General features: G+C 37.8%; 1 pseudogene; it reads left to right on the forward strand.

Moving 5' to 3' along the window:
* Positions 1-822: 822 nt before the first annotated feature.
* LOC141248765 (ATPase family AAA domain-containing protein 3-like) lies at positions 823-3,788 on the forward strand (annotated as a pseudogene).
* The last annotated feature ends 14,558 nt before the right edge of the window (positions 3,789-18,346 follow it).

Genomic DNA, 18,346 nt, shown 5'->3' on the forward strand with positions numbered 1-18,346 from the left:
TCAATTTATTCAAGTCATTTTTTTGATTTCCGACAAAAGCCTCATGATTTATTGAGTAATTCGACGAATTTGAGGAAGCTTATAGGAAGAGCAATAATATGATTGACAAATTCGTATATAAAGAAGAAGATTATGAAATAGAAAGGGATTAATAAACCTAACATAATCGAAATTGAAGGGTTCAAAACAGAACCATTAACATTGGAATTGAGAGCTACATACCTTATTGGAAGAGGTATCACGAGGAACATTGAAAGGGAATCGGTACATCACCTCCTACCTTCCACCTGCGCCGCTTACTACTTGAAATTCAGCAACTTCTTCACCGATTTAACGATTCACAAACAACTTAGAGAGGGGGAGAGCTTCTCCCTCTAAACATTTTTTTTTAAAGTCCCTCTAAACAAGTTAGTTTAAAGTATCTTATTAAAAGAGAAGAATAGTTCGTTTCATTTTGGTTTTGATCTGGTGATCTCAGTCAAAATTACTTTTTAAACATCTTGATTCTTCGGACTCGTCAATAATAAGTTTACCATCAAAACCAAAATGCACCTAGAAACCGTATTATACGCTTGCAACATGTCTGTATAAAACCAAATAAAAAGTCGGCTAGAAAACGGTCCACTGTAGAGAAAAACCCTACCAAAACCCTTTCTCTCCGATTCGGTCTGCGTTGTTGCCCTCACATGACTTGCTCTCCAACCAATCTAATTCCCTCCGTTTCATATCAGAACACCCGCCTTCCGATCTCACATTTCCAACATTCTCAAATCTGCAAATTGCTACTTCTGAGCTTCCAACTTCAAACATTTGTCTTTCATCATGGCGGCGGCTAAAGCTGGTGCGGCTGCGCTGCTCTCAGCATTAGCCTCGGCGTCGCTAGGAACCAACTACACCTACGCCGATGGCCCTTTCAAATTCTCTCCGTTCTCGTCCTCTTCTTCCTCCTCCCCGGCGCCGCCCTTAAATGTTCCGTTGCCGGCTTCTATGATGCCGGCCAATTCGCCGGCGGCGGAGCCTTCCACTGAGGAATCCCCGCCACCGAAGCCTAGAAATGATAACCCTAGAACGACTGCTGCTGGATTTGACCCTGAACCATTGGAGAGAGGTGCTAAGACTCTTTCGGGAATTGCCAGCTCTTCTCATGCCAAGAAGGTATATGACTTTGACCAATCTCGATCGTCGTTTTTGCATTCAGTGCTAGTGCTAGTTGGTTATTCCCTCACAATTCTGCCTGTAGATGAGGATAACTCTCTTGTTTCTTATTAGTCTGAGTATTTAGTATTTGATGTATTCCGTTTTTTCTATTGATATGAATGTAAATATTGAAACTTCATGCGAATTTCTTATAGCAGAGTAATTTAAATGTAACCATAAACAGAAGTTTAACTAAAACTGAATATTAAGATAGACTCTACTGAAAATTACTTATTTGTTTATCTGATCATAGGTGTTTGAGGCCATAAAGCAGCAGGAAGAGACTAAGCAGCAAGAAATTGCATTGAAGGTGCAAGAGATGAAGAAAATGCAATATGATGCTGAAGTCGTAAGTTGATCAGTGCACTTATTACTTCAGATATTCTTGTCATTTGCAATTATTTCAGCCTCATTGGATTGAAAAAAAAGAAAAGGATTGGCTTGTATGATGTTTCTTTAGTCGTTACTGATTATATATTGATAGTTATTTTCGTTATTCTTTTGCAGGAGAAGCAAAGGGTGATACACGAGGAGCAAAAGAAGTTGGCTCAGCAGCAGGCACAGATCAAATCCCAAATGGCTCGTTATGAAGATGAGCTGGCCAGGAAAAGAATGGCGGTATGTGATCTCTATTATATCAGTTATAGGATAATGTCTTACACTGGAAAAGGTCTAATTGGTCTATATTCACAGGCAGAAAATGACTTTCAAAGGCAAAGAAATCAGGAGCTTGTAAAACTGCAAGAGGAGTCATCAATGAGGCAGGAACACATTAGACGTGAAACAGAGAAGCAAATCCAAGCTCAACGTAGGCAAACAGAAAAAGAGAAGGCTGAGATTGAACGTGAAACTATCAGAGTGAAAGCTATGGCAGAAGCTGAAGGGGCTGCCCTTCAAGCTAAGCTAACTGAAGATGTAAACAGACGTTTGCTCATTGACCGTGTAAATACTGAGAAGGACAAGTGGGTTTCTGCTATTAACACTACTTTTAACCATATAGGAGGTGTGTATTTGGTGTTATCATGCTTGAAATTGTTAATATTAAAACATGTGTATGTGCTCTTTTATCTTACTAAAACAGAATGTTTAATTCCTTTCTGTAGGTGGTTTTAAAGCTATCTTGACGGATCAAAATAAGCTGATTGTTGTAGTTGGTGGAGTCACTGCAGTTGCTGCTGGAATTTACACGACAAGGTACATGAGATGTTAGTGTAACACCATTTGTTTTAACTAAATTCTGTTCTAAGTCCCATGTCATAAATAATGAAGAGGCATGTAATTAAAGACTGTGGTGTAATTACAGAGAGGGAGCGAAGGTGGTATGGAGTTATGTTGACAGAATATTGGGTCAACCGTCACTAATAAGAGAATCCTCACGAGGAAAGTACCCATGGTCAGGCTTTTTCTCGAGTTCTTTGAGCAAGCTAAAAGGGTCAGGTGGAGCATCTTCTTCTAAAAACGGTAAAGGCTTTGGAGATGTAATTTTACATCCTTCACTGCAGAAGAGGATTGAACAGCTTTCGTCTGCTACTGCTAATACAAAAGCTCATCAAGCTCCATTCAGGAATATGCTCTTCTACGGTCCCCTGGAACTGGAAAAACAATGGCTGCAAGAGAGCTCGCTCGTAAATCTGTATGTTTATCACCCTTAATACTTTATTTTTTTCATGCTTTCTATTAGAAAAACGTGTTTGGAGAAGTAAAAAATTGTATTCTTCTATTAGGGATTAGATTATGCTTTAATGACTGGTGGAGATGTAGCACCTTTAGGCTCACAAGCAGTTACCAAAATCCACCAATTGTTTGACTGGGCAAAGAAGTCCAATAAGGGTTTGCTGTTGTTCATTGATGAAGCCGATGCCTTTCTATGCGAGTAAGTTCTCCATTCAGTATAACATCTTTGGAGACTTTATACAAATCGGAATTTTGTTTTTTACTGTGCTATTAAATTTTACAGGCGTAATAAAACGTATATGAGTGAAGCCCAAAGGAGCGCATTGAATGCGCTTCTTTTCCGCACGGGTGACCAATCCAAAGACATTGTACTTGCACTAGCAACTAACCGTCCAGGGGATCTTGATTCAGCCATATCAGATCGAATTGATGAGGTGCTTGAGTTCCCATTACCTGGCGAAGAAGAACGGTTCAAACTTCTGAAACTTTACTTAGACAAGTACATAGCTCAAGCTGGAAATAGCAAAACTAGCTTCCTGAAAAGGTTATTTAAGAAGCAAAATCAACAGAAGATAGAGATTAAGGGTGTAACAGATGATATACTAAAGGAAGCAGCTACCAAGATTGAAGGCTTTTCTGGGCGTGAGATTGCTAAGCTTATGGCCAGTGTTCAAGCTGCTGTTTATGGTAGTAAAGATTGTGTGCTTGATCCGCAGCTTTTTAGGGAAGTTGTGGATTATAAAGTTGCAGAACATGAGCAAAGAAGAAAGCTTGCTGATAAGTAGCTTAAATTGTTGTGTTGTTACTGCATTTAGCACCCATTTTTAACAGGGGAGTTTTGTTGATTATTACCTTTCAATTGGTTCTTGAGTAGTCCTGTTAGAGATTACACAACTTTTGTAATGGTTGAAATGTAGTTTTGGTTCTACAATGAGTAATAAGTGTCTTGATGGATCTGCATAGGAATGCTGATTGGAAAGTCAATTGACTTTGAATGAAATGTTTGTAATCTTTGGTAATGTAAATTGTGCTGAAAATTTCATTCAAATTATTTAAGTAGTACTAATGTCAGTGTTAACGAATCAATGGATTATATGAAGATATGTTACAAGCTTTCATTACTCTCATGTGAACTATTGTAGAAAACAAAATGATCAATTAACCATGTATAAAGAAGGATTTTTCTAAAAATGGAGAGTAAAATTCGCGTGTTAAATAAAAATGACAACTGAGTATAAAAAATTTGAAATTGATATTTTTATTAAACCTTTTTCCAAATTTTATAGTACATTGTTATGTTTAATTGAAAAGCTTAACAGATCAAAATATTAAAAAAGGTAATGAGTGGGTTTTTATAAGGGTAGACAATGGTTAAGTCTCATGAATAACTCTACCACATGGTGGTTTATACATGCCCCCCATTGTTTTTATCGGATTGTACTGTAATGCGGATAACATATAAATGAAAGAGGAGGTGTAATCTATGTGATATTAATGCGTCGATATAATTTAATTGATAAAATTATATAAAATTGTGGACGAATTAGCTTGTGGAGCTTAAATTTTTTTTTTTTTACAATGGTCAACAAAGTAAATCCTCCTTATCCATGAGTCAATTCCGCATTATCATGTTAGATAATGCTTATAAGAGAAAAAAGAAAACTAAGGAGCAAAGGTTGCGAAACCCGCAACCTTTCTCGCAAAGTCTTGATATGACAATCAGGTACGTTACACAAGTTACAAAGATACTGAAGATATCCTACATCAATCTTCTCAGCGTCTTTAGATGTAATAAGGTCAGATGCCTGGTTGTTTTATCTTAAGCAGTGGAAGATTCGAACCTCGTTGAAATATCGGAGTTGATCTTGAATTTCTTCAATTGTGGTTTTAATCTTCCAAGGTACCTGTCAAGTTTGTCTAATGGCATTTATTGATGTAAGGTTATCTCCTTCTAAGATGATATTTCTTAGGTTGAGGATATTCGCTTGTCTAATACCCTCAATAGCCGCACGAGCCTCGCTTTGAATCCGCAGATTGTCATGATAAATTTTAATGATATTTCCTTTGTTATCACGAATGATAATACCAATATAAGAGCGTAATAGGAAGCATCAAAGTTAACCTTAAACCAACCTTCAGGAGTTTTTTTCAATTTTTACTGTTATTCCTCTTCTTGCGGTTACACATAAGGTGATTGTTACCATTCATTTGCGTAGTATTAGTTTTATATTTAGAAGAATGAAAATCTTTGGTGGCTATCCAAGAGTGAAATTTAAGGAAGGTTGTATCAGTATCAATGAGTTTATCCTTAGGGGTGTTCGATCTGTCAAAAATTAGTTTGTTACAACATTTCCAAAGTTCAAACCAAAGAAAGAATATAACATCGATATTAGTGTTGTTATCCAAGAGGTATTCAAAATCATTGTTAAAATTATTAGTATTAATATAGTTGATCTTTTTACCCAATCTGTTTTCAATTATGTTAATCATTTAGATAGTATTTGGGCAGCTGAAGAAGAAGTGGGACGTCGTTTTCACAGGTCCGTTACAGGGAGTACAATGATTTGGAACACGATTAAAATACCTATTTAATCTCTCTGTTGTTGGAAGAGAATAAGAAAGAGCCTTCCATAGGCAATTTTTAATTTTGGGTGGAATGTTGAGATTCCACATTTTAGTGAAGATTGTTGAGTTTTGATTAGCGCATTGATTTTTCGTTAACTCTACTGCACTTTTAGTGCTGAATTCACCTGAGCTAGAAAGTTTTCATATCAATTTATCTTCAGTATCAGATAAGGGAATATAGATCTTTATGATTTGATTGACTATGTTAGTTGGTAAAATAGTAGCTAATTTTAGAGGATCCCACATTTTGTTATTGGTAATGAATTCAGAGACTTTAGTGTCTCGGTCATGAATACTAGGATTGTAAAATGGATTAATATCAATGTTATCAATCCAATTATCTGTCCAGAAATTAATATTTCTACCATTGCCTAGGATCCAAAAGAGCCCTTTGTTGAATTTATCCTGAAGGTGTAATAAACGACCAAATTGCCAGGAGTGACTGTGTTTTTTATGATAATTCAGGATATCTTTTGTCTTTAAATATTTTTCCTTGATGATTCTAACCCACATATTATGATCTTTGTCATTGACAATCTTCCAAAGTAATTTCATTTGTAAAGCAATATTAATATTCTCCGCCTTTTGAAGCCCATACCACCATTAACTTTTTGGCTGGCAAATACTATCCCATGAAATGAGCGGACTCGAATTAGGGGTATATTTATTCCAGAAGAATTTCTTGTTACTGTCATCAATTTGGTTATGGACGCCAGTAGGTAGATAGAAGTTTTGCATTAAATAATTAGTTTGAGATAGTAAGTTTGATTGGATGAGAACCGTTCGCCCTGCTTGAGATAGTGTATTCGCTTTCCCAGTTGGAAGTTGTTTTTTCAATTTGGAAATAGCGTAATCAAAACATTCATTTTTTACTTTACCAACCAGAATCGGTATGCCTAAATATTTTTCCATAGTAGTTGTGATTCTTATTTGTAACTCGACAACAATGTTAGCTTTAGTATGAGGTTGAATATTCTTAGAAAATTGTATCGAACTTTTTTCGTAATTAATTTTGAGCCCGGAGATATTGGATAAGTGATCTAAAGTATTTTTAATGTATTTAGCATTAGTCACATTAGCGTTTGCAAAGATTATAGTGTCGTCCGCAAAGCTCAGAAAGAAAATACATGTTCCATGATTGCACAGTTTAATACCAACTTTATGGTTACGTTTTTGTGATTCAATTGTAAGATATCTTGCCAAATATTCCATAACGATAATAAAGATGAACGGAGCAATTGGATCTCCTTGACGAAGACTACATTTGGGTTTAAAAGTGGGTCCCCGTTCATTAGTAACCAGAACGGAGAACGAAGATGATGTATTACATTTCATGATTAGATTAGTCCATTTGGTAGAGAAACCAAAGGAGAGCATAATTTGTTGTATAAAAGGTCATTGAATTTTATCATAAGCCTTTTCCATATCAATTTTAATAGTCATCCATCCTCTCGAACCTTTATTCTTCTTGTGGAAGGAATCAAAGATTTCATGGGCGATTAAGATATTATCTTGGATTAATCTGGTTTGAATAAACGCCCCTTGAAAAGGGTTAATAATTTTAGGTAATAGATATTGTATTCTATTAGCCCTTAATTTGGTAATTATTTTGTAGATCGTATTGCATAGACTAATAGGTCGGAAATGGTTGATGGTTTGACGGTTATCAGTTTTAGGAATTAGAGAAATGAAAGAATGTGTAGATTCAGAAAGAAGGTTTTCGCTGTGAAAAAATGCTTGTACTGATTTAGTGATAGAATTCCCAACTATAGACCAATAGGGTTGGTAAAATTCAGCAGAGAATCCATCACACCCACATGTTTTATTTTTGGGTAGATTTTGAACAATATTTTTAATTTCTACTTCAGTAGGATTTTTAAGAAGGTTAAGGTTTTCAGTATCTGATATGATATTAGGAATAATTTCGAAATCAGCAAGATTTAGAGGGTTGGTATGTTACGGATGGAACCGAGTTTGAAGATCTTTAGTAATAGCATCTTTCATTTGTAATTGATTGGTATGATTAGATCCATCGATCGTAGTGAAGCTAGAGATTTTTTGTTTAAAAGTGCGTTGTTTAGCGATATTTTGAAGAAAAAAAATTGTATTCTTATCTATTTGATAAGTATTCTGAACTTTGGCTCTTTGGACCCAGTATTTATGTTGAAATGAAAAGAGAGCATTATATTGTTTAGTAACATTTATTAGCTTATTGATTAGGTAATCATTGCAAGGATTAGAAATAATTTCTTGTTGAAGCTTATCTAAGTTTACAGTAGACTGCAGGAGCTTATTATGATTATTATTATAAAATTTCATCCGCCATGATTTTGAGAGATTCTTTAAAAAATCTTTGTTTCATATAGAGGTTAAACATATATGAACCTTTTTTCTTTTCTTTTTTTGAAATTAAGAAAAAATTAGACGGCCTAAACGGGCGGCCAACCTAGAGCATCCTTACGGATGAGAGCCATGAGCTCTATATCGTCCATCCACCCCGAATCCCCACCCGGAAGCCCCAGCTTGGCCACACGGTCTGCCACCCGGTTGCTATCCCTGAACACGTGAGAAAAACGAAAAGCGGGACAATTCATTAAGTTAAAACAGATATCATTAATGGATTGATTAATCTCCCAAGGGCAGATCCAAATGTCATTAAGCACATTAATTAGGCATAAGTTATCCCCCTCAATTTCCACAATAGACAAGTTCATTTCTTTAACCCGCTTAGAGGCAAGCCGGAGGGCTAGAGTTTCTACTTGTAAAACAGAGAGGTTTCTTCCAGATTCCTTTTCCATTGCAATAATCACCCCCTTGTCATCTCTCATCACATAACCCCACCCCGCGTTCCCATTTCTATCAACTACCCCATCAAAAATTAATTTTAATAGTACCACTCTTAGGTTTAATCCACATACATTTCCTTTTGGTCCTTCTCTTATGTTTATTCTTATTTTCAGGAAAGGAGATCACCCTGTTAATCCCGTCCTTATTTATTAGTTTAGTTTTTTCCCAGTTCTTTCTCAAAACATGAATGAATTCCCTAAGATTTTTAATTTTAGAATCATCATCAGTCTGAAAAACACGTTGATTTCTGAACATCCAAATTGCCCACCAAGTCGTCGCAAGGGTCACCCCTTGCTCCGTTGAGAGGTTCCGGAAGATATTCTTGAGGATTTCTTTAAATGGGAGATTAGTCGTTTGTGTGTTGCGAATCTCCGGAAGTATCAGTTTATCTTGATAAAATATATGTAGCTTAGTAACTAGGCAATCAAACAGCAGATGGACCACATCTTCCCAGGGATGTGCACAGTTGACACAATTTGTTGGTACCATTATATTTTTTTGATTAGATTCCCTTTAGAGGGGAGACCATCATGAACAACTTTCCATAAGAAATTCTTGACTTTAGGATACGTGTCTAGTTTCCAAATCCAAGAGAAGAAATCTTCAGTAAAAAAACGTCCTTCCGAAAGGAATTCGTAAGCAGAGCTCGTGCTAAACCTTCCATTTTTATTTGGAGCCCACATAATTTTGTCCGAAAAGTTATTAGTTGGTAGGGGAATTGCTTGTACCAGTCTAGCTCATTCACTATTAAATCTCTCATTGATCTTCCCGCAATCTCATTCCTGGTTATTGATAAGGGAACAAATACTCTCCCCTAGAATGGGAACGAATTCAGGTCTCTTATAGTTATTGATATTTTGTCCCAAGATCCAGTTATCCTCCCAGATCCTTGTAGATTCGCCATTACCAAGACACCAGATAAGACCTTTAAAGAATTTATTTGTAATTTTGATCAGTTGGGACCATTGCCACGATTTATTCCTCCCATCACCTTTGTAGTCTCTTAGACTTTCATCTTTTAAATATTTCCCCTTCACGATATTAACCCAAATATTTGACGGATCGGCCAGAATTTTCCACAGAAGTTTCATTTGCAGGGCTTTATTCATAGTTTCTGCTTTTCTGATCCCAAGTCCACCATTCTTCTTTGGTTTGCACACTTTGTGCCACCCAATAAATGGGGAATAACTATCTCCTTTATTCCAAAAGAATCTTCGATTAGTACGGTCCAGTTCTTCGTGAGTGTATGTGGGAAGCATAAAGCTTTGCATAATGTAGTTTGGTTTTGCCGACAAATTTGCTCTAATGAGTGTAGCTCGACCCTCAAGGGAAAGTGCTGAAGCTTTCCAATTTGTGAGTTGATTTTTGCAGGATAAGATGATGTCATTGAAAGTTTCCTTATTTACTCTACCATTAATAATGGGGCATCCGAGGTACTTCTCAAGAGAGCTAGTGATCGGGATATTAAGGATTGCTTGAATAGTTCATTTATTTTGGCTAGAAGTTTTCGGCGAAGTTTGAATAGCTGATTTATGGTAATTCACACTTTGTCCAGATATCTGACAATAATCCTCAATTATCTTTTTGACTGTTTTGCCAGTTGCTTGTTTTGCTTTAGCAAAGATAATAATGTCATCAGCAAATGACGGAAATGGAATGGTGATTTTATTTTTTACAATGGGGAAGCCCAAATCAGAATTCCCATTGCTAGTAAATTGAATTTTCCTAGCCAAAACCTCAGCACAAAGGATAAATAGGAAAGGAGACAGCGGGTCGCCCTGACGTAAACCCCGACCCGGAACAAAAACCTCCGTTGGGCCATTATTAACCAGAACCGAGAAAGAGACAGTAGTCACACATTCTCTAATCCAATTTATGACTTTTTCATGGAACCCAAATTTAGCCAAAACAGCAAAGAGGAATTCCCATTCGATTTTATCATATGCCTTTTCCATGTCTAGTTTAATAGCCATCCATCCTTCCTTCCCTTTCCTTGCCCTAAAAGAATGGAAAATTTCATGGGCAATGAGAATATTGTCTTGAATCGCTCTATCTTCGACAAAAGCACCTTGGAGAGGATGAATAAGTTTTTGAAGAAGGGGTTTCAGTCTATTTGTGAGAATTTTAGATATAACCTTATAAACCGTTGAACATAGACTAATAGGTCTATAGTGGGTTGTGCTGCTCGGATTATCACATTTTGGAATCAAGGTGATAAACGTGTGATTTATTTGTTTAAGCATTCTTCCAGAATGGAAGAAGCTTTTAACTGCTCTAGTAACACTGGGTCCTACAATATGCCAATATTTTTGGTAGAATAGAGCTGTCATCCCGTCCGGTCCTGGTGACTTACTTTGTCCAATACTAAAAATTGCTTGTTTGATTTCTGAGTTGGTTATATCCTTCATGAGATAGCGGTTATCATTATCATTTACTTCATTGGTAATATATTCCAGGAATTCATTAAGTTTAGTATGATTTATGTTTTGTTTTTTGAACCTATTCTGAAAATCTTTTTTAATTTCATTTCTAATATTCTCGTAGCCAATAATGATCGTTCCTTCAAGAGTACGGATTTCCTTTATTATTTTACGATTTCGTCTTCCCGATGCAATTTTGTGAAAATAACCCGAGTTGGTATCAATTAATTTAATGTGTTTAACTTTATCCCTTTGACTCCAATATTTTTTCTGAAAAGAAATTAAGTACTCTTTTTTTTTCAACAGTTTGTCCTGGGCATAAATGAGGGCCTGATCCGGATTCTGAAGAATTCTGGATTAAAGATCAACCAATTTTCCTTCAATCTCATCTAATTGTCTAAAAATATTCCCAAAAGTGGTCTTGTTCCACTTTTTTGCAGCCTTTTTAACTTGATATGTCTTTTTCACAAGGTTAAACATTTGCGAACCATGAGAAGCCCCCCTCCAAGCTTGTTTGACTAGATTTTTGAAATCTTTTCGATGAGTCCACATGTTTTCAAATTTGAAGGATAGGGCTTTATTGCTGTTACCGTTTGTTAAGATTGTTGAGATTAAACAGTGATCAGACGATGAGAAAGCCGAATTATGTGTAGATATATCAAGGAACCAATTCAATATTTGTGAATGAACCAGAATTCTATCTAATTTTTCATAAGTATTATCTATATCCATTCTATTCTTCCTCCACGTAAATCGATTACCCGAAAAGGGAATTTCAAAAAGGTCACACGCGTTTTAAAATTTTATTAATCTTTCAAATCTATGGTTACTCGGAGGAGCACCACCCTGTTTATCTGCCGGAGATGCAATTTCATTAAGATCCCCTATAATCAAACAGGGGATCGGGGAGTTATTGATGAATCTCATAAGATCGTTCCAGAAGGCCTCCTTTTCCCCCGCCCAGGCGGGCCATAGACAAAGATAATTATGAAGCTGATATTTTGGCTTAGAATTTTTATCTTCATCACGATAAACCTGTTATAAGAAACGACAATCTCGCATAACTCATCAACTAACTGATATCCTTTCCATAAAAGACATATTCCGCCCGCAAACCCCATGGAGGGAACCACATGACAATTATCAAAGCCCGCTTTGCGCCAACAATTCCTAGTGGGCCCTGTAGCAGATTTAGTTTCCACCAAAGCTAGCATATTAATTATATTAATCTTACAAATAGCCTCTATTTCCGCCCAAAAATTCTTCCTTCCGATGCCCCTACAGTTCCATAGCCCTATTTTCATTAAAACATAATTATTAGGTGTTTTTTTCCAATTGATAAGTTTATGTGATAGTGAAACCAGACTACCACTTTTTTAGTTGGGCTAATCATATGCTCAAGTTCAATCTTAGTCTCCATTGTTTTATTTTTAGAAAACATAATTTCTATCCTCTTAGTGAAAGGATTTGTAGCTCGAACTTGTTTCCCATAAGAGGGTTGTTCACATCCTAGGTTATTTTCCCACTTAAAATTCATAATACCAACATCATGATTCATTAAAATTACCTTGCTCCGTTTCTCCATACAATGGTTCACACAAACCAACCTAGAAATACCAAAAGGGCATACGAGGCCATAAAGATACAAACCAAACTTTTTACATACATAACGATTAGTCATGGAAATCGGATAACTATATATATTGTTCCTAATGGTAGTAAAATGGGACCCGGACGATTTAACCTTAGACCTTATACTTATAGACAATAGGGGAGAACTTCCACGTCTCCCGGACAAAAGCCGATTTCCTTTACTAATCATAGATACACTGGGGTTTAATTCTTGTTCCTCTTGCTCTCCGTCACCAGGGACGAAGCCGTATCTTCCATTCCATCCATCATTTTCCTCTTGCTTGAAGTTGATTTAGTAGGGCCATCCTTGTTCACTTCAAGATTACCCAGTTTGACCCGAACCGAGGCCGCAGAGTTAGTCGATTGCTCAGTTTGGTGAGTCGAGAGCTCACGGTTCTTTTCCTCTTCACCTTCGGCTCCTTGGTTACCATTGATGAAGTCCTCGAGGTCCTTATCAGAAAAATGAGTGTTAGTGTCAAGGAGCAACGGCACGCTACCGACCCCGAAATCCATTTCTCCCGAAAATTCACAGCCGTCGATGTCCAAGAGGTCGTCCATCATCATATCATCAAATTAATTGTCCTCAAATTCAACTTCTTCTATGTTTTCCTTGTATTCATCCGCTGCTTTCAGACAGAGTTCTTGGGTCGTGACTTCATCTAGAGCAATATTGGTATGGGGTTCGTCCGATCGAAAGTTAGGGCCTGACCCGGCCCGGGGCACCCCAGCAGATTCCTGCCCTTCACATTCAAAAACAGCACAACACCCATTTTCCAAATACCTTAAATACACATTCCATAATTCTAACAAGAGATTTTCCCATTTAAATATAGTAATATTTTTACCTTTGATCAAGGAGCTTTCAGCAGACCGGATATTTTGGTCAAGATTTGCCTTACAAATCGGGAGAGCAGAGGCTGAACAACAGGAGCAAATTTTACTTAGTCCATAGTTTACACAGCAAGGTTTAGAACAACACCAATGAAAGAAATTGAAGAAAAAACAGAAATTTAAACGAAACTATTTGGTCACAGCCATCATTCCAAACATAAAAGCCAAAGGTAGTGACATCATAATTTAGATCCAAATTTAGGAAGATACCAATAGCCATCCCTTTTCCCTTTCTCATTTCTTTCTCTTTATTCCCATCCAAGAGGATACCATCAGAAGCGACGATAAGAGACGGGGCCTCCACGAATTCACCCTCATTTAGAATGAACTGATTAATTTCATCGGAGTCCTCGGATTCGTAAGTGATGTTGATGCCACCACGACCCGAGGAGTACAAATTACTGCTCGGGTAAATAGGCTTTGATTTAGGATCAATAGTCTTATTGTTCTTGCCCATCATTTTCCAATTACCCGTCTCCGAAGATTTCCCACCACCTTCCATGGATTTGGAAGACGGTTTTTTGCCTTTGAGGTTAAGTATTGGGATAGATCCACTTTTGTTTGGACAGTCCTTAAAGACGTGAGATAACTTACCACAGGCCCCACAGCCCGCAGAGAAGTCATCGAACCAAAGCGAGAGTCTGATTTGGTTAAAGTGCTCATCCGGAACAATGATGCTTTTTCCAAACGATTTCTCGATATCGGTGTTGATGCAAAATCTTGTGAACATGTTCCAGCGCTCACTATTGTGTGTGGGGTCCATCTTGAGGAATTTGCCAATGTGACAGCCCTTGATAATAGTCTCGAGGGCGTCCGCATTCGCAAATTCCTCCGGGAGATAGTGGAGCCTGGCCCATAAATCAAGTTTGGAAATAGATTCTGTGATAGGATCAAAGCCCGTGTACCATTGTTTCAATAAAAACAATTGGCTGAAAAATGATAGGGTCTATTTTTCCAAACCAGTTCAAAATCCATTTGGTTTGAGAAGGCAATCTCAAACCACCCTTTTTTCAAAATAGAAAACGTTATTGTTCCTTTGATAGGTTTCCATTCGAATATCATTTTAGCAAATAACCTTGGGAATTCCTTGAGATCACCCACAAGGAACCCCACAAGGGTGAGCAATTTTCTTTTCCTCCCACTTTCCCTCGAAGCAACCAGTTTTTTAAACATTTCTGTGGGATCATTTCCACTCAATGAAAAGTTTGTGTTTTGAGTTGTTGGTGATTTGTTACTTTGAGTAGAACCACTCAAAGGAGAGTTTGTATTTGGATTTGTTTGAGATTTGTTCCTCTTTTTTCTTTCCATTTCCTCTTTAGCATTGTTCAGGTTGAGTCTAGCATGATCAGAAAGGAGGATACCTGAGCACTTTCCAACCAGTTTTTCCTTTCCCTTTTCTTCCCCACTCATGATTTCCACCTCAATCTTGCAACAGCTCCTCTGGAAGTTGACAGGGACGAGTAAAAGCTCACACAAAAACAAGAAGAGAGTGAGATTAGTGAGTTTTCATAGTTTGTGTATGCTGCTATTTATATCAAAAGGTTGAGGCTCAGAACAACTTATTTTATTCCTGAAACCCTTGTACTTCCAATAAGGAATTTTAGAAATCAGATCCCAAAAAATCGAGCAAAATCTCAGCAGATTATCTTGGTTACAGAGAAGGGATGTGATTTTGTTACCTTAGTTCCTGTTTGTGATTTGGTAAATAGAGAAAGGACGGATGTAGCAACCCTCCCCCTCCCGACTCATCAGAGCTTGCGTGAGATAATAGCAAATATAATAAGGTGGAGAGAGAACAGATAACAGAATAAGCCCCTCCAACCACATCACCAACATCTGCTGGAAAACAGGGGCAGAGCACAGCTCCACCATGGGAGCAGATAAAACGCAATCATGCTTATAGCTGGGTAGACTCATATAATAGATAAATCTTAAGAGGCTTCGTACACCGCGCAACCAGGGAAGAGGTAGTAGGGGTCGGTCAAATCCGAAAATCAGATGGCTCAGAACCCCCCCCCCAGACCACCCCTTTTTTAATAAACATTTCGGATTCAGACAGGGGGATGAAACTCAGCTTCAATTCAGATCTCAGAGAAGACGGCTCACTTGATGGAGAGAAGAAACCCTACATCAGAACAGATCTAGCAGGGCGAATAGGGTACCTATCGACGATAGGGCGAGCAGATTAGGGATTAGGGTTTATGAGTTGGTGATGGAGCTAAAGGGGAAGAGAGCGTTTTTACGAGGCTGAAGTTTTTCACTGGAAATGTTTTAAACATATATGAACCTTCATGATTAATAGACCATGCTTTTTTGACATTTTGAATATAGGAAGGATGTTCTATCTAAGCATTCTTGAATCGGAAGGGATAATTTTTCCGGGGCTGATTATTTTCAAGTTTGAGCACTATGCAACATTGGTCTGAAGTTGTGAAGGGTAGGTGATTTATTTCGATGGATTTATACCAATTGTTAAAAATTGTTTGGATCATACACCTGTCTAATTTTTCTAAGATAGAGTTAGAGAAATTGATCGATTTTCACCAAGTGAAGGAGAAACCTTTATGCGGAACAGTAAGGAGTCCAAATTGATTCGCAAGATTTTGAATTCTGGAGAATCTATGTGGATTTGGGGGGTTACCCCCCATTTATCCGCTGCACAGGCTATTTTGTTAAAGTCTCCCATGATAAGAAATGGGAGGCCCAGTTTATGGATTTTTCGATAGATTTTGTTCCAATATTCATCCTTATGAGTAGGAGCATAAATGAAGAAGAGGAGAAATTCTATAGTATTCTTATTAAATTTGAGAATGATGGTGTTATTTTTGTTATATATAAGTGAAATGGATTTAGTAGAAATAGAATTTGATAGGAGGATCCAAAGACCTCCCTTGGATTGATCTGTTGGACTAATGTGAATATGTTTAAAGCCTAGTTTGTGTAAAAAATTATTATTGGGAGGTTTGTTTGATTCCGTTTCAGCTAAACAAAGCATATCCATAGATTGGGATTTTTTGAGAAAGGATATTTCAGTCCAAAAATCCGATCTTCTTGTTCCTCGACAGTTCCAATAAGCGATATTCATAATAAACGTAGAGTGTTAAAGTAACATTGAAGGTGCCAAAAGGCACAAGGAGAAGGATACCCAAAGGTATCATGAGGTATGATTAATTTAACCATATAGGATTTATGAGGATTCGTAGTGATTAGTATGATAGTATATGACTCATTAGCAATATAGAAATGATCCAGGGAGTTATTTATATCCATAATAAGCATATGTAGTACGTGAATGTGGTGATTCGGTCGTGCTTTGATTAAGATAGAATGTCTTAAACAAAGCATGCAGACCCAATTAGCACATTCACGCATATGACAGTCCATCATAATATAGTAGTTCATCATAGTAGTGCCCATACTAACATAGTACCTATGGGCTTTCCAAAATATTACAGCCCACGCATGAGCCCACAAATGTCCACATAGACAGTCTACATCCTGTACCACAAAAGGCTGATCCATACCAACATATTCTTGCCGCCAAAAACAACCCCCGAAAGATTATAACAACCAACAAAATTATCAGAGGTTAGAATTTGTAAACACCAGCATCTATTGCCACTGTCATCAACTATATATTTAAGCATAGTAAACCTATATATGTTACCTTGCCTCCCTGAATCATGTGGTTGTATTATCATTAGTCTTATGACGTCTCATCCCCCGAAGCCTTCCTCTTCTGAGAGAAGGAGTTTGACGGCTCAGATGACGAAAGATCTTCAATGGAAGATAGCACCATAACGCCTTTGAATCTACGGTTGACAGTGCCTTGAGAGTTGGTTGAATGGAACGATGATTCGACAATCTCCGAAGGTGCTTTCAGACCCACGCACACAACAAGAGGGGTGGTAGTGCTTGAAATGTTGTGGACCGGATTATTAGTCATGCATTCAGTGTTTCTGCGGACAATCACCATGATCTCTGTGGCTTCTTGGACCAATTGATCACGAATGGAGTTGACATCAGTATTTGTGATCGGCGGATCAACTGTGGCATGCTGAATGATGGGTGGAGTCTCCGCAGTGGTAGGATTGGTGTGATAAACTGGGTTTGAGAGATTTGATGGCCCAACTAAGTTCGGGCTAATATGGACGGAATAGAATCTGATTGGAGGGGTGTTGCTAAGAGGAGTGTTGAGATAAACACTTAAGGGAATACCAAGGCTGAAGTGGGTTTGATTATCCTGGGATGAAGGGTGGTCAACAGATGACGCAACAAAAGTTTTTTGGATGAAGCTTGGTCGCATTTGGGCAGCGTTAGGGGCTGGTTCAAAACTAAAACGTCCACCCATAAATTGTTGCATGCATGCAACAACCTGGGCAAGCTCACCAGGGTCAAAGTTTATATCGATAGTGAATGGAGAGAGGCGGAGGTTGTTCAAGGGACAAACATCTGGGGCATGATTCAGTGAAGCACACACATTACACACTTTGGAGAACCCTTCATACCACATTGGGAGTGTGTAAGGTTCGCCTTGGATTCCCGAGAAGTGAACCACACTAGGGACTTTGCCATTAGTAGGGACTTGGATATTTATGAAGAAACGAGTAATTTCATCCGGTTATGAGCATTGGAAAGGTCATCAAGTCTAAGCACAGTACCAAGGTAATTTTTTTGTAGGATAAATTGGATAGCGGGCATAGAGATTAAGTATAGAGGGAGGAGAGGAATTCGTACCCACAAGTCTATGGACGGGATTTCTTGAGTGAAGGGGTTAAAGGTGGAGATATATGGAAGAACAAGGACCAACTTACCCAACACATGAAAGGGATGGTTGTTCCAGACCCACTCTCGAGCTTCACGGTTGGAGAAAGTAAAGAGGATCCAGAAGTTGTCGATCTCATAAAAATGGACTTCGTCCCTGATTTGACGCCAGGCCTGGCGTAGCCTATTGACCACAATTTGTGAGTCGAAAAAGGCATTTACCACATGTACGATCAACGAAAATGATTCAGCTTGGCAAGAGTTTCTTGAACTTCAGGGATTAAACTGGGCATCAA

The sequence above is a fragment of the Phyllobates terribilis genome, unplaced genomic scaffold, assembly GCF_046119375.1.
Source record: "Phyllobates terribilis strain yellow unplaced genomic scaffold, ASM4611937v1 Scaffold_4053__1_contigs__length_65767, whole genome shotgun sequence".
In the NCBI taxonomy this organism is placed as follows: Eukaryota; Metazoa; Chordata; class Amphibia; order Anura; family Dendrobatidae; genus Phyllobates; species Phyllobates terribilis.